Here is a 27,219-nt window from a genome sequence, read left to right as displayed (position 1 = left end):
TGAAATACATTTGGAGGAATTTATGTTGACCATTTGGGACCGGAAGGAGGGAGCCTGCAGTATGATAGATCTGTCCTTTCACTTTGAATGTTGGCATGAATGTTGCAGTTACAATTTCTGCCCCGAACGAAATTGCATGAGTTATATCTCCTGATGTTAGATAGGAAATGTTTTGATTCGGCTGTTTCTCCGGCAAATAAACTTCTTAGTGGCTCTGGTGGTTCTCCCAGTTGTGTTAGTTCGACTTTTCCAGCGGCACAACACATTCCTTTCGTTTCTCCAGTAAATTTTAGTGCCTTGCAGTGTGGACACACTTACACTGTTGTTAGATTGCCAATTATTACATCCTGGGCTAGACTATAGTCCTCAGCTGGGTTGTACCGGAATGCTAGGCAATGGTATTTGTTCTTTTCCTGGATACGAAGTAGTTGTTTGTTAATCCTTCTTTGGTTGTTGTGTGAGCGCTGTTGATCTGTTGTTGTTGACCGCCTGTGCTGTGCTTTCATACGTGCTTCCTGAAGTCTAGCTGCACGTCGCTCTGCATCTTCGTTGGCACGTCTTTGAGCACTTCGTTGTCTGTGTAGCTGTTTAGCTGTTGCTCTGTCTTCATTACTTTGTTTTGTAATGCCTTGTCATTTTGCTTGTGCTTTGCGAGTATGGCGGCCTAACTGGGTTTTCCTTCAAGGCATTTTTTGGGTGATTGCACTGTCAAAGGATAGAAAGGTATAATAATGTTGTTTATATGTTAGGAAAGAGGTGTACTTTAGGTTTTGTATATATGTGTTTTTGTATTCATAGAATCATAGAGTTGGAAGATACCTCATGGACCATCCAGTGCAACCGCCTGCCAAGAAGCAGGAATATTGCATTCAAATCACCCCTGACAGATGGCCATCCAGGCTCTGTTAAAAGGTTTCCAAAAAAGGAGCATTTAGCAGACTTCTGGTTGTGGTTTTGCAATATCTTCTGTTCGAGGTGAGAGAGAGAAAGACGATGGAGGACCTCTCCTGTGTGCGTGCTCTCCTTTTTATTAATTTGAGAGTTTGTTTTGGCGTTTATTTGAATTTTGATGATTGTTGGTCATACCTTGGGGTATGAGGCATTAGAAGGCCAAATTTGGTGATATTTGGTCCTGTAGTTTTTCCATTTTTGAACCACTCACGACGACGTTAACATTTATATATATATAGATTTTGTGTGATTCTTAATTATAAGCTAGGTTCAGTTACAAATCCTTGTATCTGTTTTCGATATAGTCATCAATTATTGACCAGTTTGTTTGTTTAACCGGTTTGCCAGTATTCCTTTTTAATAAAAAAGTTAATATATCCATGTCTTTGATTTCATTTATTTTCTTTATCCAATACTCCTTTCCTGGTATTTCCTTCTGCTTCCATGCTTTTGCAAGACGATTCTAGCGGCCGTTGTCATGTACATGAATAAAATGTCCTCTTTGAGTCTAAGTTTATGTCACCATCTGTAATTCCCAGTAAACAATATTTTGCTTTTCTTGGTAATTTTTTATTAAATATTTGTTGAACTTCTTCATGGATGCCTTTCCAATATTTCTGAGTCTCTACACAATTCCACCAAAGATGAAAGAAACTCCCATCCTGTTCATTACATTTCCAACAAGCTTTTGACACGTCTTTATACATGTGGTTTAATTTAACTGGCGTCATGTACCACCTATGAAACATTTTCATCCAGTTTTCTTTTAGATCTGTTGAATAGGTATATTTAAGTTTTTTATTCCACATTATTTCCCAGTCACTCATAGCTATTGGCCTTTTAAAGTTCTCTGCCCATTTTACCATACATTTTTAATCAGTTCTTCCTCCGTTGCTCATTCTAACAATCTATAATATAAATCTGTAAGGGGCGTCGTACGGAGCCGTATAACTCCACAACCCCCCAACGAAACTGAACCAGAATTGCCATGCCCCTAGGACAACCCACTCGGTACAAACTAATGTACTCCAAATTAAAAAAAAAACACCACAACAACGACAAAAACACCGCTAAACAACTGAACATGTGCACTGGTGCAAACTCCCCGGCACGCGCGCACGCACGGCCCCTCCCCCCCTCCCCCCGCGCGGCACACACACACGTGCGCGGTGCAAACTCCCCGCCACGCGCGCACGCGCCGCCCCTCACCCCCCCCCCCCCCGCGTGGCACACACAAAGGGGTGGGGTGAAGGGAGGGGGCGTGTCTAACTGGAGAGGGAGGGAGGAGGGAAGGAGTGAGTCACGGAGGAAAGGGGTGGGGCGAAGGGAGGAGGCGTGTCTTCAAATTCGCCCCCTCCCTTCTCCCCACCCCTTCCCTCCCTGAGTCACTCCTTCCCTCCTCCAACCCCCTCCGGAAAGACACGCCCCCTCCCTTCGCCCCACCCCTTCCCTCCCTGAGTCACTCCTTCCCTCCTCCCCCCCCTCCGGAAAGACACGCCCCCTCCCTTCGCCCCACCCCTTTCCTTCCAGGAGTCAATCAGGAAGAGAAGAGGTGGGGCGAAGGGAGGGGGCGTGTCTTTCCGGAGGGGGGGGAGGAGGGAAGGAGTGACTCAGGGAGGGAAGGGGTGGGGAGAAGGGAGGGGGCGACTTGGAAGACAACAATGATGGATCCGGACCAAAGCATTCAATACGCCCTAATATCCACACAGATGGAGTTTGAGGGAAATAGACCTTGACATTTGGGAGTTGTAGTCACTGGGATTCAGAGTTTACCAAGACTCAAAGAGCATCCTGAACCCCACCAACGACAGAATTGGGGCAAACATGCCACACTGAACCCCCATGACCAACAGAAGATACTCAAGTTTACACACAAGCATAAAGAAGGGGGAGGAAGGAGGGATGCCAGAGAGGGGGGGGGGAAGGAAGGAGTGTGAGAGAGAGAAAGAGGGAAAGAGGGCGAGTGAAGGAAGGAAGAGAGGCCAGGCACAGACTTCAAAACTCTTACTAAAAGCCACAGCAACGCGTGGCAGGGCACAGCTAGTTTATCCTATAATTTTGTTATGCACTTTGTTTCTGTTTTCAGAAATTTATCCCAAAATTCTTCCTTAAGTTGGAACCCTTCCTTTATATCTTGATTATATTGTTCTTTTATTTGTAAATAGTGCAGCCATGTAATTTTTGGGAAGCTTTGTTTTATTTCTTCATGTGATTTCAATTTTGATGAGTCTTTTACTAAAAGTTCTTTATATGTTGGCCGTTTTGTCCAACCCAGGAGCCTTCTTTGTTTTGCTTCCATTGGGGAAATCCAAAGAGGTGTTTTTGAATAAAAGTATCTTTTATATCTGTCGCAAATTCTAATTAATGAGGATTGGATGAAATGATTACCAAAGTTTTTTTCATTCTTTTCTCTCCCATACCAAGTATATGCATGCCATCCAACCCGCAAATCATGACCCTCTAACGTAAGGAGGTTTTCTCTTTTCAACATAATCCATTCTTTTAACCATATCAGAGCGCATGCTTCATGGTACAGCTTAAAATTAGGGAGGCCAAAACCTCCTCTTTTTTTTGTCAGTCAACACTTGGTATTTTATTCTTGGGTTTTTCCCCTTCCAAATAAATTTTAGAAGGTCTTTTGTCCATTCTTTGAATTTTTGAATGTTCCTGATTATAGGAATGTTTTGGAACAGATAAAGCAATTTTGGTAAAATCGACATTTTGACCAGTGCTATTCTTCCCATGAAGGATAAATTTAGATACTTCTATTTCTCCAAATCTTTTTGTATTTCCTTCCATAGTTTTTCATAATGGTTAGTGTGAGAAGTTGTCCATTTTTAGCGGTAATCCAGATACCCAAATATTTAATTTTGATTACAATTTGGAGGCCCATAGTTCTTTTTAATTCGTCTTGTTTATCATTTGCTATATTCTTGGTTAGAATAGTGGTTTTATGTTTATTTAATTTGAAACCGGCAAGTCTACCAAATTCATCAATTGTATTTAGCCAATTTTTAATATTTCCCCCTGGATTCTCTATTATACCAATTATATCATCTGCATATACTCTGGCTTTATATTCTTGTTTCCCAATTTTAACCCCTTTGATCGTTTCATCTTATTTTATATTTTTCATCAGGATTTCTAGAGACATTATAAAGATCAAAGGGGATATAGGGCATCCTTGCCTGGAACCTTTCCCTATTGTAAATTCCTCTGAAGTTTGTCCATTTATTTTGATTTTGGCCTTTTGGTTTTTATAGATTTATTCAATTGGATTAATAAAATGAAAGCCCAGGCCCATTTCTTTCATTAGAATCTTGAAAAAGTCCCAATTCAGGTTATCAAAGGCCTTCTCGATAACGAGGAAGGCCACCTCTTTTGGAGGGTTAGCTTTGTAGTATTCCATCATATCAATTACTATTCTCAGGTTATCTTTCATATTCCTCTTGGGTAAGAAGCCAACCTGTTCTTCCCCTATCCAATTACGTAAACATTCCTTTAATCTTTGGGCCAGAATATTTGTAAAAAATTTATAGTCCACATTCAAAAGTGAAATGGGCCTATAATTCCGTACATCTGATTTTTCTGTATGTTCCTTATGGATTACTATTAATTCTGCAGCATTCCACGTCTCCGGGATTCCTTGGTTTTGGAATACACAATTCATTACTTTTTTTAGCACTGGCATGAGTTCCTTTTTAAAAGTTTTATAGTAACCTGCCGTAAAACCATCAAGACCTGGCTTGATTTTCTTTTCCCCAAGAATAAAAAGGGAAATAATATATAAAAATAAAATACAAATAAAAAATTAATACATGCGGCTTCTATATCTATAAATTTGTTAGGGGTGTCCAACAGAACAGCAAAACTCTAAAAAAAAACCAACGAAACTGAACCAAAATTGCCATGCCCCTAGGACAACCGACTAGGTACAAAGTAATCCACCCCAAATTAAAAACAACACAACAACACACAGATAAAACGGCAAAACAACTGAGCATGCGCACTGGCGCAAAGTCCCCGGCGCGCGCATGCACATGGCCGAACGGCCAACGCACCCTCTGCACTTCCCTCCCTCCCGGCCACGCTCCGCTCCCGAGACGGACGGCCCTCCCTCGCCCCGCCTGGAACGAACACGTCACCACAAACACGCAACCAAGCCCGGCATGCTTCCGCTGCCCACACACACACACACACACACCCCATCCCCCCGCCCCCTTCCCGCACCGTCAAAACCCATCCCACCTCCCCCTCCTCCCTCTTACCCTGCTCACGCCGCCTCCAAGCCCGGCACGCTTCCGCCGCCCACACACGCACCACGCACCTTCCCCCTGCCCCCTTCCTGCACTGTCAAAACCCATCCCATCCCCCCCTCCTCCCTCTTACCCTGCTCACGCCGCCTCAAAGCCCCGCACGCTTCCCATCGCCGATAGGGTGCGGGGCAGTGACGTCAGCGGCGCCAGCGGAATGAAGGGAGAGAGAGAAAGAGGAGAGCGAGGCCTCCCTCCCTTCAGGGCCTTCCCCAACACGACAACCCCGCCAGGTAGACTTCAGACCCACCTCTCGAGATAAGTTGGGAAGACAAGGGGGAAGGAAGGAAAGTAAGAGAAAGAAGGAAGAAGAAAAGGAAAAATGGAAGGAAAGATAAGGGAGACACCATTGTTTATTTGAGAGAACTTTGACAAAACAGGCACTTAATCTTAGTGGTTGCATTAATGAATAAAAGCGTGTGGTTCCTTCAAAGAACAGTTCAAGGCTTAGTATCAAAATAACTCTCCACTCCCTCACAATCTAGCAGACTTCCCTCTGACTAGACTTCTTTAAACTCCAGACAGTCCTTTCCCTTGGATCTGTCTATTCTGTAGACTAGCTATCCTCTTAATAGCTCTCTGTCTATACTAACTGACCCAACTCCTGGCTTCTCTAACTCTTTTTCAAACATTCCCAAAATCTTAACTCTTCAGACACCAGTCCCTGACTCTTCAATCATCAAACCCTAACTCTGACTGACTTGTCAGTTTTTAAAACGTATCTACTTCAAGGCCAACGAGGCCTATCATAAAAGAGAACTACCTAGGGAGAAATGGCTGACCTATAAACATACCTCTAATGAACTGGGAAGAGATTTGGCAAAAGAAAAAAATCAAATATACGTATGCAACAGATCTCAAGGAGAGTTGGTATAACATCTTCTTTAGTTGGTAATTTTGGCAAAAATTAATAAGGGCAAGACAAAAGACCTATGCTGGAAATGCGAAAAAGAAAAAAGGCAACTTCATTCACATGTGGTGGGGCTGCAGAAAAGTCAAAAATTACTGGCTACAAATACATTAAAAAAATGGAAGAGATTCTAAACATAAAATTTAACCCAAAGCTTGAGACACTATTGTTGGGAATATTAGATTCTAAAATAGAAAATTGGTTTTTTCTATCTAATAGCAGCCGCTAGGATGACCTTAGCAAAAGTATGGAAAACAAAGCGAAATCCCCACAATAGAGCAGTGAACAGTGAAAATAATGGATATAATTCGCATGGATATACTGACACAAAGAATTTCACATAGCCATACAAAACCTCAAAAAACTAACTGGAAAGTAGTTCCAGATTTTGTAAAGGAAGAGAACAAAGAGATATATATTGTTGTTGTTGTTGTTCATTCGTTCAGTCGTCTCCGACTCTTCGTGACCTCATGGACCAGCCCCCGCCAGAGCTCCCTGTCGGCCGTCACCACCCCCAGCTCCTTCAAGGTCAGTCCAGTCACTTCAAGGATGCCATCCATCCATCTTGCCCTTGGTCGGCCCCTCTTCTTTTGCCTTCCACTTTCCCCAGCATCATTCCCTTCTCTAGGCTTTGCTGTCTCCTCATGATGTGGCCAAAGGACTTCCGCTTTGTCTCTCGTCTCCTTCCCTCCAGTGAGCAGCCGGGCTTTCTTTCCTGGAGGATGGACTGGTTGGATCTTCTCGCAGTCCAAGGCACTCTCAGAACTTTCCTCCAACACCACAGCTCAAAAGCATCTCTCTTCCTTCGCTCGGCCTTCCCTAAAGTCCAGCTCTCACATCCGTAGGTGACTACTATGGGGAAGACCATGGCTTTGACTAGGCAATGGGTCTTTGTTGCCAGTGTGATGTCTCTACTCTTTACTATTTTATCAAGATTGGACATTGTTCTCCTCCCAAGAAGGAAGCGTCTTCTGATTTCCTGGCCGCAGTCTGCATCTGCACTCATCTTTGCGCCTAGAAATACAAACCCTGTCACGGCTTCCACGTTTTCTCCCTCTATTTCCCAGTTGTCAATCATTTTTGTTGCCATAATCTTGGTTTTTTTTAATGTTTAGCTGCAACCCGGCTTTTGCGCTTTCTTCTTTCACCTTGATGAGAAGGCTCCTCAGCTCCTCCTCGCTTTCGGCCATCAGAGTGGTGTCATCTGCATATCTGAGGTTGTTAATGTTTCTTCCAGCCATTTTCACCCCAGCCTTGCATTCCTCAAGCCCCGCACATCCTCGCATGATGTGTTCTGCATACAAGTTGAATAGGTTGGGTGAGAGGATGCAGCCTTGCCGGACGCCTTTCCCAATCTGGAACCCGTCTCCTGTTCCGTGGTCAGTTCTGACTGTGGCTCCTTGGTCCTTGTGCAGATTCCTCAGGAGAGAGGGAAGGGGGCTTGGGATGCCCATCCCACCAAGAACTTGCCACAACGTATGATGATCCACACAGTCAAAGGCTTTAGAATAGTCAATGAAGCAGAAATACATGTTTTATATATATATTATGGACTTGTAATTGAAATCCAAGGAAAACATAAATAAGAAGATAACAAAAACAGGCGAAGACAAAAATATGTTTGTGTAAGAGCGTATACGATTTACTATATAAGAATATGCAAAAAACATATATATGTTGATGTAATGACAAACATGTATAATAATTACAATTGGGTTGAGACAACCTGGGTAATCCTGGAAGCACAATACCATTCCCTTCCCCACTCCAAAATACTCCCCCTCCCTATCTACAGCATACTCCACCCCCCCCCCCATTACCCACTCCTATCCTAACACCTATGTAACTACCCCTTATTATCGTAAATATGAAGAAAATAATAAAAATATACATAAAAAGGCTTTTTTCTCATCCCTCCAGCTAAGCTCCGCCCACTCTCAACCAATTAAGACAACTTCCCACATTCCCTCTAGGCTGCTCCTTAGCTCCGCCCCATTTATTTATTTATTTATTTATTTATTTACTTTGCTTATATACCGCTGTTCTCAGCCCGGGGGCGACTCACAGCGGTGTACAAGTTCAAAATTCAAGACACAATCTAAAATATCAATCTAGCATTAACCAAAAACATCATCATCAAAAACATCAACAATATCAATAATACAAAAGGCCATTCCACGTCGTCTCATCGTTTAAGCCACAACCCAGAATCATTTTCCGTTGTTCCATTCCTGTCGTCATTACCAGTTATTGTAACCCTTTTAACCCTTGTACCCCAGTGCGCCGGCCGAACCAGTTTTTAATAATGTCCTGATGTACTGTCTTTGTTGTTATTCTGCTTATTGCTTGATTTGCTTAGTATTGTGGTGTTATATTATTTTGCTTATTGTTTGATTTGCCTTGTTGTTGTGATGTTATACTTTCTACTGTATTGTGTTGAGGCTTCGGCCTGTGTAAGCCGCATCGAGTCCTCCGGGAGATGCTAGCGGGGTACAAATAAAGTTAATAATAATAATAATTATTATTATTATTGCACTACTTGTTCGAACGCCTTCTGGAACAGCAAAGTCTTTAATTTCCTGCGGAATATCATCAGGGAAGGAGCCAGTCTGATGTCCACGGGAAGGGTGTTCCACAGCCGAGGAGCCACCACCGAGAAGGCCCTGTCTCTCGTCCCCGCCAGGCGTGCCTGTGAGGCAGGCGGGATCGAGAGCAGGGCCTCCCCGGACGATCTCAAAGTCCTGGTGGGCTCGTAGGTCGAGATGCGGTCAGATAGGTATTTTGGGCCGGAACCGTTTAGGGCTTTATAGGCCAGCGCCAGCACCTTGAATTGAGCCCGGTAGCAAATCGGCAGCCAGTGGAGCTGGTACAACAAGGGCGTTGTATGCTCCCTGCGTCCCGCTCCTGTTAGTAACATGGCTGCCGCACGTTGGACCAATTTAAGCTTCCGGGGCGTCTTCAAGGGCAACCCCACGTAGAGAGCATTGCAGTAGTCTAAGCGGGATGTAACCAGAGTGTGGTTACTAGAAACTTGGTGCTCTAAGATGGCTGCCTCCTTGCACCATCTCCTCAAAATGGCTGCTGAACTTCCTGGACCTACTTCCTGGGCTTTCCCTGGCCAGGGAATTCATCACAGCATGCCAGCCAAATCTTAAATTCTTAACCCTGTTAAGTAGGGAAGGATTCTCTAATTTTATGTAGGGCCAAACGCCTTCTGTCTTCCGTATCTATCAAATTTCTATATAAAGTCCTAGAGTTGGAAGAGATCAGGTGGGCCATGCATTCCAACCCCATTCTGCCAAGAAGCAGGAAAATCACATAAGCACCCCTGGCAGATGGTCATCCAGCCTCTGCTTCAAAGGCTCCAAAGAAGGAGCCTCCACCACACTTTGGCGCAGAGAGTTCCACTGCTGAACAGCTCTCACGGTCTGAAAGTTCTTCCTAATGTTCAGGTGAAATCTCCTGTAGTTTGAAGCCATTGTTCCATTGTGTCCTGGTCTCCAAGGCTTGCTCAGTTGTTGTGATGACCTGCCCATATAAAATTAGCCAAATCTTTCCTCCATTGTTCAAAGATATTTTATTCCTTTAATAATCAGTAATTTTTTAAAAAACAAAAACATTTTAGGTAATACCATCATTTTTTATCACTGCTATCCTCCCCATCCAAGTTAGTTGGTTGGATGCTTTGCCATCTCTAAATTCTTTTTTTACCTCCTCCTAACCTTTTTAGAAGGACTTCTTGCACAAATTCCCAACCGACATTATCAATTATTTATTTATTGTATTATACTGCCTTTCTTAGCCTTTCGGCAACTCAAGGCGGTTTACAGGCTGAAAGTCAATACACATAATATCAAAATGCACATAAAAACATTAAACACAATATGAAACCACTCTAAATTACTTTGTGACATTGTATATTTATATTAATTGAATTTATATTGCATACTTTAATGAGAAATGGTACAATATAAGAGGAAATAAACAAGAAAAAATAAAAATGTAAACTAGAAACAATTGTTTTAGAACTGACACATAGCAGTAGACATATTCCCACATATTCCAAATGCTCTGTCCATCCTGTTACTACCTGTAGCAGAATCACTTTTCTTCTTTCAGAGTGCCATGTGTCACTACTGCATTTGTGCCATTGCGCCTGGGGGCTATAACTCTTAGTGAAAGAGGCATGGACGTGACATGTTACCCCCAGGGGATTGCTTCTTGCCCTCCTTTAGGAAAACTGGAACTCCCAAGGACCAAAACACTGTAGATAACTCAAAATAGGTTTTATTGTTCACAAAGAGTTATCCCTTTAAGGCAATAAGCTGGAAGTTTCAAAGGGGTAAAGGAAAATATACATTACAGTCTCTGGTTGTCTTGGGTCCAAGGAGTTTTGAGGCTGAGAAGCTTTTCCAGGTCCCTCTTTCTCAATGGCTGTGAATATCGGAATAATCACAACCCCAATTCCAATGGCCTATATTTTGAAGGCACAAAGCCTTCCTCTGGTGCCAAAGAACTGATTTGAAGGCGCTTGAGACTTCTCAACCTCGTCCAGGTTGATCTGAACATGAAGCATAAGTCTCAAGGTAAGAACCTCAGAATTGGTGCTGAGAAGTAACTTAATCAAGGGCTTCAGAGCCAAGTCTCTCTCACATCCATCTGATAGAAAGTTTTATGGTGGAATGGAAAAGGAAACGCTGTCCTGCTCTCTAGGAAGAGGTGAGGTCAAACAATTGAGCAGGAGGAACAATTCAACTGGTGCAAACAACATTGACAGCTATAAATAGCCAATCAATCCAACTATACATTTACAGGGTAAAAAGGCAAAATCGGGCATGATACAGTTCAAATCCTGCAACTTACAGTTCTACATATAGGTGGCACCACTTGCGCCGTCACAGCATTAGAAAACAAACACTGCATATAAAAATGATCCGAGCAATTGCCTCAAGGGGGAGCTTCCAGTTCATCTTGCTGATCCATTGCAATTTCAATCAAATCAATCAATCAAAGATTTATTACGGTCAGTGACCAGCATTGAAAAGGTCTAAGTGACAGGGTGTACAAACGTCAGGTTACACACACATCCGGGTATCAAAAAACAATGTCAAAGCAAAGTTTAAAACACAATATTGAACAAAATAATTAAAATGGTATTAAACGTTTAGATGCTAAAATGGCAATGGTAAAACTGAAATATATATTAAAACTTTCTAAGACTGTGACAGCATCTTGCGGCGACAAGCTATTGCTGCTGCATAGAAACTGGCAACCCTTACCCTGACCTTGGGATGTTGGTCAGACAAGAGAATAATCTATATAAAACCTTATAGATCTTCCTGGGAGACTTTCTAAAATTGGATTTATAAAATGTTTACGAAGGTCACAGTAAAAAGAGACGTACAACAAAACGTGCTCCACAGTTTCCACTGCCGCCTCCTTGCAGGGACATAGGCGTTCATTGTATGGTACTTTGTTGTATCTTCCTCCACTACAGCAGAAGGGAGTACATTGTATTTAGCCAAAGAGAACGCCTTCCTATGTTTAGGGATAGTTAGGTTGCCTAAGTACTCTGCAGGAAGCAATGCCCTTCCATTATCTTTAAAGATTGGAAGGAAAGAGGCTACATTTAGATAGTTTTGCATCTCAGTGTCCCAGATACGCTGTCGTATGCTGTCAAGGTGATGCATGCCATTTGCCAGCAAATATGGAAAACACAAGAATGGCCATCAGATTGGAAAAAATCAACTTCTATCCCCATACCAAAAAAGGGAAATGCGAAAGACTGCTCCAACTTCCGTACAGTGGCCGTTATTTCTCATACCAGTAAGGTAATGCTCAAGATCCTGCAAGGAAGACTCCAGCAATACATGGAGCGAGAGTTGCCAGATGTTCAAGCTGGGTTTAGAAAAGGCAGAGGAACCAGAGACCAGATTGCCAATCTCCGGATGCTGGAGAATGGAGAAAGGCAGGGAGTTTCAGAAAAAACATCTACTTCTGGTTCATTGACTATTCTAAAGCCTTTGACTGTGTGGATCATAATAAATTGTGGCAAGTTCTTGGTGGGATGGGCATCCCAAGCCCCCTTCCCTCTCTCCTGAGGAATCTGTACAAGGACCAAGGAGCCACAGTCAACAACAATACAATACAATAAGCCTTTATTGGCATAACATGGCAGAGAGTATAAAAAATAGTACACATAATAAAAAAGGGCTTCTCGTTTGCTACACATTCAGTTTGCAGACTTCATTCAGGAATCTTGCCACTGAAAGGCAGCAGCTAAAGTCCTGGCAATTTAAAAGCAAAATCACTTTGTCAGAATCGCTGCGGTTCTTCAGTGAGTCTAAAACTTGTGTTAGCAGGCTGGATCTTAGCTCCTGGTAGAGTGGACAGTGCAGGAGAATATGCGGAATGGAGTCCAGCTGTCCTGTGCTGCAGAGGCAGACCCTCTTGTCGCTCGGGAGGCCGTTGAGTCTTCCTCTATGGAGCGGCGATGGCATGATGTTAAATCTAGCCAGCATGTAGGCTCTTCTGTAAGAGGGGTTGGTGAACTCCGTGATGTAAAAGGCTGGATTTCCCTGTGTGTATGGAATTGCCAAGTTAATAGGTGAGCAGGATTTGTTTGCCAAGCTCAACAATTGGTTGTGGTCCCTTTCTAGCAGCCTCCTAGGAGCCACAGTCAGAACTGACCACGGAACAGGAGACGGGTTCCAGATTGGGAAAGGCGTCCGGCAAGGCTGCATCCTCTCACCCAACCTTTTTAACTTGTATGCAGAACACACCATGCGAGGATGTGCGGGGCTGGATGAATGCAAAGCTGGGGTGAAAATTGCTGGAAGAAACATGAACAACCTCAGATATGCAGATGACACCACTCTGATGGCCGAAAGCGAGGAGGAGCTGAGGAGCCTTCTAATCAAGGTGGAAGAAGAAAGCGCAAAAGCCGGGTTGCAGCTAAACGTCAAAAAAACCAAGATTATGGCAACAAGAATGATTGACAACTGGAAAATAGAGGGAGAAACCGTGGAGGCCGTGACAGACTTTGTATTTCTAGGTGCAAAGATTGCTGCAGATGCAGACTGTGGCCAGGAAATCAGGAGACACTTCCTTCTTGGGAGGAGAGCAATGTCCAGTCTCGATAAAATAGTAAAGAGTAGAGACATCCCACTGGCAACAAAGATCCATTGCCTAGTCAAAGCCATGGTCTTCCCTGTAGTCACCTACGGATGTGAGAGCTGGACCTTAGTTAGGGAAGGCTGAGCGAAGGAAGAGAGATGCTTTTGAGCTGTGGTGTTGGAGGAAAGTTCTGAGAGTGCCTTGGACTGCGAGAAGATCCAACCAGTCCATCCTCCAGGAAATAAAGCCCGACTGCTCACTGGAGGGAAAGATACTAGAGACAAAGTTGAAGTACTTTGGCCACGTCATGAGGAGACAGGAAAGCCTAGAGAAGACAATGATGCTGGGGAAAGTGGAAGGCAAAAGGAAGAGGGGCCGACCAAGGGCAAGATGGATGGATGGCATCCTTGAAGTGACAGGACTGACCTTGAGGGAGCTGGGGGTGGTGACGGCCGACAGGGAGCTCTGGCGTGGGCTGGTCCATGAGGTCACGAAGAGTCGGAGACGACTGAACGAATGAACAACAATGAACAATGTTTTCTTTGGCTTTTGTATAGCCCAGAATGGTATTAACTGAAAATGCCTTGGGTGCACGCCGAGATATCATTTTCCAGCTGTTATCCTTATCTGCCACAAGATGCAGACAAGTGTCTACTTAGTCCCATCCCCCCACCACATAACTCTAACCGCCTCTTATCTTTTAGACAGATTATATCATCTTCTTAGTAACTTAGGTGGAAGTGTAACACGTTCAAAACAGGTTCCACAACCAATCGTGAAACGCACACGTCGTTTTCTCAGGGGCTACAGCATGTCTTGCCGAGGATATTGCTTGGTACACAGCATGCCCCCCCCCCCCCAATGTCCCCATCATCAACGTGACCCATGTGACCCCCGAAAGTCGCCCGAAGGCCTTAATTTTGCAATCATCTTCCAACAGCCTGTCACCCTGGAGTTTCTCCGGTCCTGGCTCGTTGTTAACATCTGACAAGAAAATTGAAACAACAAAAAGTTGGGGAGGGGGCCCTAATACCGCAGGTCACCCGCCGCTGCCCGCCCGCAACGCTTCATTCGCTGTGACCACATCCTGTCAAAACAATTGTAACTTAACAATCAGACGGGCATATCTCACACCCGGGGTTTTTGATGCCGGCCAGTGATAATGTAATGGCTATTATATGTGTTGTTCAATTTAAGTGGACCTAGCCAGAACCAAAACGTCCCATTGGTGTCTGTATAGCATAGTAGCTGACACCTTTCGTTGGACCCATGATCCCTCATATGGCAGTTATCAGCTTGTCCGCTGGAACTCTGAAAGTGAATATTGGTGTTATGAGCCCAGGGTTTTTTTGTCTTTATTCTCCCCCCCCCCTTTTTTTTTTTTTTGAAATATCGAGGTATCTGATAAGAGCAATGGCCTAGAATAAGTTGATTAAGATGGCCAATGAAATAAAATTTTTTGTATATGAACGTTATTAACCTCTACAAGGGGTGTAGACGGGGCGGGGGGGGGGGCAAATAAACCCGTCGCGCCCCATCTTAATAAACCCCTTTCGGCAAAACCAGTTGTATCCCTAAGAGGTTACAGAATCACGGGGAAACGAGGAGTGGGTTTAAACGTACTTTTATTAAGCTTAATGAATACACCACAATTCTGGGCACCACAATTCAAGAGAGATATTGACAAGCTGGAATGTGTCCAGAGGAGGGCGACTAAAATGATCAAGGGTCTGGAGAACAAGCCCTATGAGGAGCGGCTTAGGGAACTGGGCATGTTTAGCCTGAAGAAGAGAAGGCTGAGAGGAGATATGATAGCCATGTATAAATATGTGAGAGGAAGCCACAGGGAGGAGGGAGCAAGCTTGTTTTCTGCTTCCTTGGAGACTAGGACGCAAGGGAACAATGGCTTCAAACTACAAGAGAGGAGATTCCATCTGAACATTAGGAAGAACTTCCTGACTGTGAGAGCCGTTCAGCAGTGGAACTCTCTGCCCCGGAGTGTGGTGGAGGCTCCTTCTTTGGAAGCTTTTAAGCAGAGGCTGGATGGCCATTTGTCAGGGGTGGTTTGAATGCAATATTCCTGCTTCTTGGCAGGGGGTTGGACTAGATGGCCCATGAGGTCTCTTCCAACTCTTTGATTCTATGATTCTATGATTCTATGACCACCGCCGGTACATTACAGTGGGCAAGGAAAATGCGCTGTGATCCTCTGAGGAGGCGGAAAAAAAACCCTGTTGTGATAGACATCTCTCTCTCTCTCTATCTTTTTTTTTGAAATCTTTTCACTCCTAATTTAGTTTAGTTTAAATGTGAAGTTTTCATCAATAAACATAACTGTGTAAAGTATCTATGGGGCCATACAAACAAGCTGTTAACATGATACGATAAATGTCCTGATAACAACACAAACTATGGTAACCTTGGTAACACCTTGACACGATTGTGAGGCCTAACTGGACTCTCGCATCTCGTATGGCTATTGTCTAGCTGGGCCCCATTTGGCCTAATGCAACCGGACTATGTCAGTATGCAATCCTATATAGTTATGTTGTTTTAACTATAGAGCATTGTAAGCCCTAACGTCATATAAAAGTAAATGGAAACCGGTCAAGATATCTGAACAGTGACTGAGCCCGCGACGGGTAATGATGAATCAAAACGCTAGCATAAATCATAAAACAATTAAACCAATTTGCCCAGCACTGATCTACTCTAAATGCCGGAGGTGGCAATTCGTGGTTCGGGTCATTTTCGTCAGATTGGGCTTGCCTCTGCTTCTGCACAGCTCTTTTCAGTCAACTGCTCCCACAGTCTGCAGCCATGCTGGAACCTTTTACAAACACTTGAGCACATGCCCGGCCATTGTCAGTTTTACCATTGTCTTTCCCCCAGTCTAGATGATATTACAGACTCACCACAGCACGCAGCCATATCTTGTCCTAGTAGACAGGTTCTTTAATTACATATAGCCTTCGACAAAACAACATCACGACACGATATCTGAGAGGAAGCCACAGGGAGGAGGGAGCAAGCTTGTTTTCTGCTTCCCTTGAGACTAGGACACGGAACAATGGCTTCAAACTACAAGAGAGGAGACTGTGAGAGCCGTTCAGCAGTGGAACTCACTGCCCCGGAGTATGGTGGAGGCTCCTTCTTTAGAAACTTTTAAACAGGCTGGATGGCCATCTGTCAGGGGTGATTTGAATGCAATATTCCTGCTTCTTGGCAGAATGGGGTTGGACTGGATGGCCCATGAGGTCTCTTCCAACTCTTTGATTCTAGGATTCTATGATTCTACAAGGAGAAATATACACTGTACATGGTTTCCTTATATACAATTCATTTACACATAGCAATCTCTGATTGGTTACCAACTCATTGACCCAACCAAACCCAGGACTGCATCATTCACAATCACCTGGAGTAGGCCAGAACACATTCCCCAAATGATTCCCCATACACAATCAATGTATGACTCAGCATTCCTAATAGAAGCCTATTAGCACTGCATGACTCAGTTTGTTGTTGTTCATTCGTTCAGTCGTCTCCGACTCTTCGTGACCTCATGGATCAGTCCACGCCAGAGCTCCCTGTCAGCCGTCACCACCCCCAGCTCCTTCAAGGTCAGTCCAGTCACTTCAAGGATGCCATCCATCGACTTCCGGTGGGTGATGGCGACGGGCAAGCCTCGTTGAGAGGGAGCTCCGACGGGGACCAGCGTAGAGGCGCCTAGAGGGTGAGCTTACAGCTCCCCCACCCTTGCCGGATCGAAGGCAAGGGTGTAGCGAACCCGCAGAAGGCTCGTAGAACCCCAAGATCCCCCTTCCCTCAAGGAGGGGGGCCGAGAGGGTCCGGGCCGGCGGGAAGCAAGCGCCCCGCTGGGATCGGGCGAAAGCCCGTCCTAACCGCAGCCAGCCCGCACAATATTACAAGAAAAAAGAATAAAAGAATTCTCGGAGGAGAACACTAAGAAGATCTCACCATCAGGTAACTTTGGGATAACGAATAAAGTGGCAGAGTTGAGAAGAAGAAATAAGAGGAGTCAACGAGAGAGAGGAAGATAAAGGAAAGAATCTAGGTGATAGACAGTGAAGATCAATTATAATTGTGATCCGGAAAGAAAGGAATTAATTGACAACTTTGGAAATATTCTATTAAGGACATAATAATTAAAAACATTAGCTGCCGTTCTTTTTGAGGAGAGAACTGGAGAGGGAAGAGACTTGAAGCCTGATAAATTTTGAATCAATTGAGAGGAAAACTAAACCACCCTTCTCTTCCCCCGCCCTCCCGTCCCCCTCCCCATTGGGGAGAGAAAGAGAGAAGAAAGAATATACGACCTTGACACCATATTGTTATGGCTAGCGACTCCCCTTCTTCATAAACAAAGTGGGAAAAGAGAACAGAGGAAGTGACGAAGAAGGGAAGGGAAGTGACGAAAAGGAAGAGGAGGCAAGCAAGAAGAAGGGCGGAAGAGGCGTCGAATGAAAGAAGGGCGGAAGCTGGAAGCAGGAAGCAGGAAGAACCATAGAGAAAGTCCGCTACGGAGCGGCAAGAACGGCAGATATTGAGCTTCTTATTGAAGCAAATAGATACAAACAGAGGGAATAGACATATGGAGGAAGAGAAATAGACGGAGGAGAAACCAGGTCAAGAAGAAGACGGGATTCCAGGAAGAGAAGCAGACGAAATCAGTGGAGATACGAGGAAGAGAAGTAGACGAACGACAGGACCAGGAAGAGAAGTAGACGAGAATCCAGGAAGAGAAGTAGACGAAAATAGTGGAGGAGAAAGAAGAGAAGCAGTGTCCCAGGCAGGGATAAGGAAGATTGAAGAAAATTGGGAAGGATTAGAGATTCAATTGGGAAAGATAAGTTATTGAATGAGACAAGGGAAAATAATCTTTGAATAATAGAGGAAAAATAAGATCAATATTATTATTTAATTGAATGAGTTTTGAATATTAAATTGAATTAATTAATTAAATTGAATTAATTAAATTGAAGCAATTTTGAACCAAATAAATTTTAAATAAAATTAAATATATAAAATTGAAGAAAACACATCTTATACATACATACACATAATTAAATTATAAAGCTAAGATATTAAATTTATAATAAATAAATATTCGGTAATATATATTGGAAAGTTAATGAAATAGAAAGTATAAATTGATTAGAAATTGATATTGCAAACATTAAAGAGTAGATGTCATCAAAAGGGAAACAAGAGAAGGAGAAGATTCAGATAAGAAGAGGATCACTTGATACCAGCCTCAACATGGAAAATATTTTGAAAGAAATTAAAAAACTGTCAGAAAAACAAGACTCACTAAAAAAAGATATGGTGGATAAACAAGAAGAGTTCTTTAAAAAGCAAGAAAAGGATTATAAAAAAATGACGGAAGAGTTCCAAGGAATGAAAAAGAAAATGGAAGAGGAATTTGGGCAAATAAAAAAAGATATAACTCATCTGTACGGAGAAGTAAAAGAATTAAAAACTAGTAAGGAAAAGATGGAAGAAACACAATCTCATATGCTGAAGAGAATTAAAGGTATTGATAGACAAAAGGAAAAAATAGAAATGGAGCAAGAAAAATTACTACAAAAACAAATGGACTACCACTTAAGATTCAGAAATATTCAAGAAGAGAAACAGGAGGATATAGGTCAGTTGATGACGAATTTGATTGCAAAATGCCTGGAATGTGAAGAAGATGAGCTGGAGGTGGAGCTAGACCAAATTTATCGAGTATCTTCATTCTACTCAAGGAAAAATAAGACACCACGAGATGTGATAGTACAATTCACACGGAAAAAAACTAGAGATGAAGTGTTATTCAGAAGTAATAAAAACCCAATTTATTATAAAGAGACCAAGATTGCAGTTCTGAAAGAATACCCGCAAGCGACATTAAGCAGAAGAAGAAAGTACTACTTCCTTACGGACGAACTTAAGAAAAGATCAATCAGATTTCGCTGGGAAAGAATTGAAGGCATAATGGTAACATATAAAGAAGAAAGATATTGGTTGACATCGGAGCAGAAGGCAAAGACCTTCTATGAGAACCTAATGAAGGAATCAGAAGATGAAAGACCTGGAGAAAGGAAAGGAGATAAAAAGGCACTAACACCTGGAAATGGAAATGGCAATGGCAAAGAGAAGAAAAAACCAAGAATTGAAACCCCAGAAGAATACAGAAGATTTAGCAAAAGCTATGGGAGTGGAGTACCAGTATCAGAAGATCTAGGAGAAGGAGCCTACGGACCGGACGTGACAGCGCAAGGAATTTCGGAACTGAATCTTGGCGATATAGGACAGGATACAGACCTACTCGGATAAAATGGCGGAAAGACAAATTAAATGCTTATCGATCAACACTAACGGTATGAACTCACCCCAGAAACGGAAAAAGATATTTGGAAAATTACAAAAGGCAAATTTAGACATCATATCATTTCAAGAAACACACATTTGCCACAAACATGTGGCACATCTGGAAAATAAAAGGTTAGGCAAGTCATTCTATTCATCATATGAAAAGAAGAAAAGAGGGGTAGTCACATACGTAAAGGAAAATTTGGCACCGGAATTGGCATTTAAGGATGTGGAAGGAAGATGTGTTGCAGTTAAAATTTTGATGGGTAATTGGAAAATTTTGGTATGTAATATATATGCCCCAAATGGCCCAAAAACCAAATTCGTTCAATTCTTATCTACAAAACTGAGAGAAACAGAATTTGATGAGCTCTTATTGATAGGAGACTTTAATGGAGTGATGGATAAGAAGAAAGACAAGAACAGGTCGAAAAGAAATGGAGATCGAGGAGGGCTGTTGCCGCAAAAATTCTTCGAACTTAAAAAAGAGTTCGATCTGGAAGATATTTGGAGAGTGAGAAATGAAAAGAAACAGGACTATACCTTCTACTCCTATCGACACCAAACATGGTCAAGAATAGACATGGCGTGGATGACAAAAAACTTAGCTACCAGGGTAGCAGAAATGGAAATATTGCCGAGAGACTTTTCAGACCACTGTCCATTGGAAATAAAAATAAACCACAAGAATTACCAAAGAAAATGGAGACTAAATGAAAATCTGATTAAGACAGAGGAAGATAAAATCCATTATAATAAAATCATCAAAGACTATTTGGAAATCAATGATATTGAAGAGACAAAGGCACAAGTAACCTGGGATGCGCTGAAGGCTGTGTTAAGAGGTTGCCTTATCCAACATGGAGCTAGGAAGAATAAAGAAAGAAATAAACGAATGAATGAAGTGATGAACAAAATTGGACATAAAGAGATAGAGTTAAAAAAGAAACCAGACAGTAAAAAATTGAATAAAGAATTAGCGAGACTTAAACAGGAGAAGTCCCGCTTGGAGGTGGAAAAACAAGCAAGAGAGCTAAAATTTCTGAAACAACAAACGTTTGAGAATGCAAATAGATCTGGAAAATGGTTGGCGAGACAAGTACGGAAGAAGAAGCAGGCCATACAGATAACGAAAATAATTGAGGGCGATAAAATACTCACGACAGATAAGGAAATTATGGAAGAATTTAAGAAATACTACAGCAAATTATATACCAGTGATGGAATAAAGAAAGAGGAAATCACTGAATATATAAGTCAATTGAAATTACAAAAAATCTCAGAGGAGATACGGGAAAAGCTAAACAAAGAGATTACGGAAGAAGAAATAGATAAAGCAATGAATAAAATGGATGCAGATAAGGCCCCAGGCCCGGATGGATTTACAGCAGGTTTTTATAAATCAATGAAGAGAACTTTATTACCAATAATGAAAAGGGTCTTGAATGAGGCATTATCGCATCAGATAATTCCAGACTCTTGGAACCAAGCTGAAATAGTAATGATACATAAAGAAGGCTCAATACCAGAGGATATCAAAAATTATAGACCGATTTCCTTATTAAATGTGGATTACAAAATATTTACGAACGTCCTGGCAACAAGATTAAAAGAATTTTTGATGGACTGGATAGGGGAAGACCAAGCAGGGTTTCTCCCAGGAAGATATATGAAAGACAATATACGTACAGTTCTGGACCTGATAGAGTACTTTGAAGTGAACCATCAGAAGGAAGCTGCCATATTATCAGTGGATGCGGAAAAAGCATTTGACAATTTAAATTGGGACTTCTTCAAGATTTTGATTCAAGAATTGGATATGGGGACAAAATTTATAAATGCAATTAATGCCATTTATGATGTACAAAGAGCAAAAATTCGGATAAACGGCCAACAATCTGAAGAATTTACAATTACAAAAGGAACGAGACAAGGATGCCCGTTATCCCCCTTGATCTTTATTATGGCACTGGAACCGCTGATGATGAAAATAAGAGAAGACACAAATGTTAAGGGAGTAAGAGTAGGAAAATATGAATACAAGATCAAAGCCTTCGCGGATGATCTGTTAGGAATTGTGGAAGACCCAACAAATAACCTTCAGAATTGGATAACGAGAATGCAGGAGTTCGGAAAAGTGGCAGGCTTCAAAGTAAATAAAGGAAAAACAAAAATTTTAACAAAGAATGTAAAGAGGGAAAACCAGGAGAAGATAGCAACGGTTACAGGAATGGAAATTGTCAAAAAAATAAAGTACTTGGGAATCTGGATAACTGCAAAGAATGGTCAATTGCTTAAGAATAATTATGAAATGGTATGGAGCAAGATACAGAAAGACCTTAAGAATTGGAAATCACTGAAATTATCTTTATTAGGAAGAATAGCATTAGTTAAAATGAATATATTGCCAAAATTATTGTTTCTATTTCAAAATATACCCGTAATCAGAAACCAGACAATTTTTAAAAGCTGGAATAAAGAACTATTGAAATTTGTGTGGAATGGAAAAAGACCTAGAATTAAATACCTAAATTTGATTGATAAAAAGACAAGAGGCGGACTGGGTTTCCCAGATCTAAAAACTTACCATGACGCATGTGCCCTCTTATGGATTAGAGACTGGATGTTGTTGGAAAATGAAAAAGGTCTGAACTTAGAAGGCCATGACCTACGAGTAGGCTGGCATGCCTATACGTGGTATGATAGAGAGAAAAAAGAAAAAAACTTTGGAAACCACTTTGTAAGAGCATCTCTGTTGAGAATATGGATGAAATATAAGAATTACTTTTATAATAAAACACCATTATGGGTTTCTCCAATGGAGGCACACCAAAGAAGGTTGTTAGGTTGGAGAGTATGGCCAACCTACAAAGATATTTTAATAGAGAAGACAGCTGAAATCAGGACATATCAGCAATTGAAGGAAAAAAATAAGAATCTGACATGGCTGCATTATCTACAAATGAAGGAATATCTCAAGCAGGATAATAAGATAGGCTTTGCCTGGGAAGAATCACTATGGGATAAAATTCTGAAATTAAAGAAAAAAGTAATCTCACTGATTTACAATACATTGGTAACCTGGTTAACGGAACGCGAACAAGTTAAACCATGTATGATAAAATGGGCAGAAAATATAAGAAGACCTATACAATTTAGAGAGTGGGAACAGATGTGGAACAAAAAGTTGAAATATGTTTACGCAACAGACTTAAAGGAGAACTGGATAAAAATGTTCCACAGATGGTATACCACTCCAAAGAAATTATCTTTGATAAATAAAAATACTTCTGATAAATGCTGGAAAGGATGTCAGCAGACAGGTACCTTTTATCATATGTGGTGGACATGTAAAGAAGTATTGAAATACTGGTCAATGATACACGAAGAAGCACAAAAAATTTTGAAAAAAGTATTCAAGAAGAAACCGGAATATTACCTATTAGGCTTCACAGATATAGAACTACAACTACAGGAGAACGAGGACAGACTTTTTACATATATTACGTCGGCAGCAAGAATTATGTTAGCAAAAATTTGGAAACAGGACAGTATCCCTACCAAGGAGGAATGGTTAGGGAAAGTTAGAGAAATAAGAGAAATGGATGAACTAACTTTCTGTTTAAAAAAGAATACCGGAAATCCGATAAAGAGGACAGACTGGACACTTTTTGATAGGTACGAGAAAGAAGACAGCAAATAAGAGAACTACATCAAATTTAAGGGAATGGAAAATCTTTTTTTTTTTTTGGAGACAAAACACCTGATGAGGAGATGGAAGTCAAACTTTTTTTTATCTTAATATAGCTTTTTTTTCTTTTTTTTAGGACATTATACTTTTTAATAATTTTTTATTATCACTTTTTTGTTGTTGTTGTTGTTTTTTTTCCCTGTTTTTTTTCCCCCCTCCTTTTCTTCTTTTTTACATATTCCTTTCCTGCTGTTCTATCTCCTTTTAAATGTTCACCCTCTTTCGTTGTATGTAAGATATAATTTAATAAAAATTCATTAAAAAAAAAAAAAAAGGATGCCATCCATCCATCTTGCCCTTGGTCGGCCCCTCTTCCTTTTGCCTTCCACTTTCCCCAGCATCATTCCCTTCTCTAGGCTTTCCTGTCTCCTCATGATGTGGCATTCAAAGGACTTCAACTTTGTCTCTCGTCTCCTTCCCTCCAGTGAGCAGCTGGGCTTTATTTCCTGGAGGATGGACTGGTTGGATCTTCTCGCAGTCCAAGGCACTCTCAGCACTTTCCTCCAACACCACAGCTCAAAAGCACCAATCTTCCTTCGCTCAGCCTTCCCTAAGGTCCAGCTCTCACATCCGTAGGTTACTATCCGTATCCGTAGGTGACTCAGTTTATTACATTATAATACATTGTAAAACCTAGGGGGATGTTTGTAGTTTGAAAATCCAAAATAACTCTGTAACAAGTACCTTTTAACATCAGCATTAGGTTCAGGTGATACCTTCACAAATGACCAGCCACTGCCAGAAGGGACAGAGAGCTTCATCTATGCTGATGATCGTGCCATCACTGCTCAAGCAGGGAGCTTTGAGATGGTAGAACAGAAGCTCTCCGAAGCTCTAGGTGCTCTTACTGCCTATTACAGGGAAAACCAGCTGATCCCTAATCCATCTAAAACACAGACATGTGTTTTTCACCTTAACAACAGACAAGCAAGATACTGATCCTCACATTGAGAGCTCAAAATGGCCAAGGACCTTTATATCTTAGGGACCGCCTCATTCCTTTTCTCCATCCGTGGTCACCTCGATCCACCCAGGAAAATCTCCTATACATACCGGGACCTAGAGAGGGAGGTACACCTGGAAGCTACAAAGCATCGTAGAGCTTTTTCGACCTATGCTCCAATCCTGTGGAACTCATTGCCTCCATATGTTAGAGCAATGTTGGAGTTGCGACCTTTTGTAAAGGCCCTCAAGACTTGGCTGTTTGGTTGTGCATTTAAGGAATCAGATCTAATTACCAAATAGTCAGTGTTGAATGTTTTTATGTTGAATGTTTTTATATTGTGTAAATGCTTTTTTAGATTGTAAGTCGCTCGGAGCACCTTGGTGGAGAGCCACTAATTAAGACATGAAGTGAAGTGAAGTGAAGTGAAGAAGCATCCTGAGCTCTGAGGATCACCTGAGAAGGAATCCCACTGGAGCATTGCAGCGCACCCAAATCCCTGGGAGTCACTCTGGACCGTGCTCTGGCCAATTTGCCCTGCCAACAGGCGAAATTCCTACCCGGCCCCTCAATGGCATCCCTAATATACTGTTTAATGGGCGGGAGTGGTGAGTCAATGCTCGGCTCCAGAATGCATAAAGGGAGGGGGGGCAAGCCTTTAATAAGTTCTCAAACGAAACTTAATTCTCTCCTTTGGAGGAGGAGGTAAACCCCTCTCCCACTATATCTGTGTTAGTGTGGGAAAGCTTCTTGCCTGCCAACCCCCAAAATAACGAAATCACACACAAGTATTTGGGTTTAAATATGGGCAACTTAGAACAATTGTATAAGTTAGGGCCCGTGCAAATGAGATGGTGCGTTAAGGACAAGAGAATTGACAATGCGGCCGGAGTTGTTACAATCCTTGATGAGCTAGAAGGAGATTTTGAAATGAGAAATATGAGTGTAGCGTGTAAGAAGCATTACAGAGAAAAGGCGGGAAATGTTATGACTAGAAATTCTGTGAGAGCGGAAACGTCAACACAAGCCTTATGGGAGAAATAGGAAACGATAACTCAAACCTATGAAATGCCCAAAGTTAAGTCCTGAAGAGAGAGCTAATTTACCTCAGAAAAATGCCAGAAAGAAAGCGTCAACAGAAGCCTTATGGGAGATATCGGAAACAATAACTCAAACCTATGAAAGGAATAATTATTACTTCAGAAGAGAAATGCCAACAAGAAGTTTTGAGAAGATTATTTGTTTACATTGTCAAGTACCGAGGCATGTCAGATCCAAATGCCCAAAGTTAAGTCCTGAAGAGAGAGCTAATTTACCTCAGAAAAATGCCAGAAAGAAAGCGTCAACACAAGCCTTATGGGAGATATCGGAAACAATAACTCAAACCTATAAAAGGAATAATTATTATTTCAGAACAGAAATGCCAACAAGAAGTTTTGAAAAGATTGCTTGTTTTCATTGTCAAGAACCGAGGCATGTCAGATCCAAATGCCCAAAGTTAAGTCCTGAAGAGAGAGCTAATTTACCTCAGAAAAAATGCCAGAAAGAAAGCGTCAACACAAACTTTATGGGAGAAATAGGAAACGGTAACGCAAACCCATGAAAGGAATAATAATTACTTCAGAAGAGAAACGCCCACAAGAAGTTTTTATTTTTCAATATTTTTTATTGTTTTCTTCATGTTTACATAAAACGGGTAGGAGCGGTGGGATATTAGGGAAGTGAGAGGGAGAATGTGAGGGTAACTTGGGAAAGGGGGAGGAAGACCGGGATGGGGTACATAGGGTACTTCCAGGGTCACCCAGGGTGTCTTGTTTAATTATACATTTATGTACGTTTGTAAATATGTATACACAACACATTCATCTATTTATCTATCTATAAATACACACTCATGTCCTTGCTTGATTCAATTGTCCAACGGGACAGCAAAACGCAACCCCCCCCCCCAACGAAAACTTACGAAATTTACCATGCACGTACCTCAACCCACAAGGTATGCACAAACCGATTCAAAATTCTAAACAACATTTCGACACAATAACAAAAACCAACTGAGCGTGCACAAAGCCGCCCCGCCCGCAAGTCCCCGGCGCGGGCACATGGCCAGCCGGCCAACGCACCCTCCACGCAAGCCACGCCCCCATCCTCCGTCACCCAGCCCCTATCCTTTGATACGCCCTCTTTCCAACGCACCCTCCGTCTTACCCCGCCCATGCCCCCAACGTTCACACCATGCCCCCTCCCTCCCCCCCGCCCCCCACGTTCACACCACGCCCCCACGTTCACACCACGCCCCCTCCATCCCCCGCCCTGCCCCTAAACGCCCATAACCCCAACCTTACCTCCTTCCCCCAGCCACGCCACCCACGTTCATGCCATGCCCCCACGCCCCCCACGTTCACACCACACCCCCTCCCTCCTCGGCCATGCCCCCACGTTCACGCCACGCCACCTCCCTGCCTGTTCACACCCCCACGTTCACACCATGCCCTATGCCCCCTGTTCATGCCATGCCCCCTGTTCATGCCACGCCCAACGTTGACACCACACCCCCTCCCACACCCCCTCCCTCCCCCCATGCCCCCTGTTCATGCCATACCCCCACGCCCCCCACATTCACGCACCGCCCCCACCCTCCCCCACCCCGCCCCCCACGTTCACCCCACGCTCATGCCATGCCCCTCCCTCCCCGGCCACGCCCCCCACGTTAACACCATGCCCCCACATCCCCCACGTTCATGCCCTGCCCCCACCCTCCCCCGCCCCTAAACGCCCATAACCCCAACCTTACCTCCTCCTTCCCCGGCCATGCCCCCCACGTTACATGTAGAGAAGGAAGAAAGAAGGGAAA

This window comes from Anolis sagrei, chromosome 2 (genome assembly GCF_037176765.1).
Source record: "Anolis sagrei isolate rAnoSag1 chromosome 2, rAnoSag1.mat, whole genome shotgun sequence".
Classification (NCBI taxonomy): Eukaryota; Metazoa; Chordata; class Lepidosauria; order Squamata; family Dactyloidae; genus Anolis; species Anolis sagrei.
The sequence above is the reverse complement of the archived record's forward strand: the minus strand, read 5'-3'. Positions refer to the sequence as shown.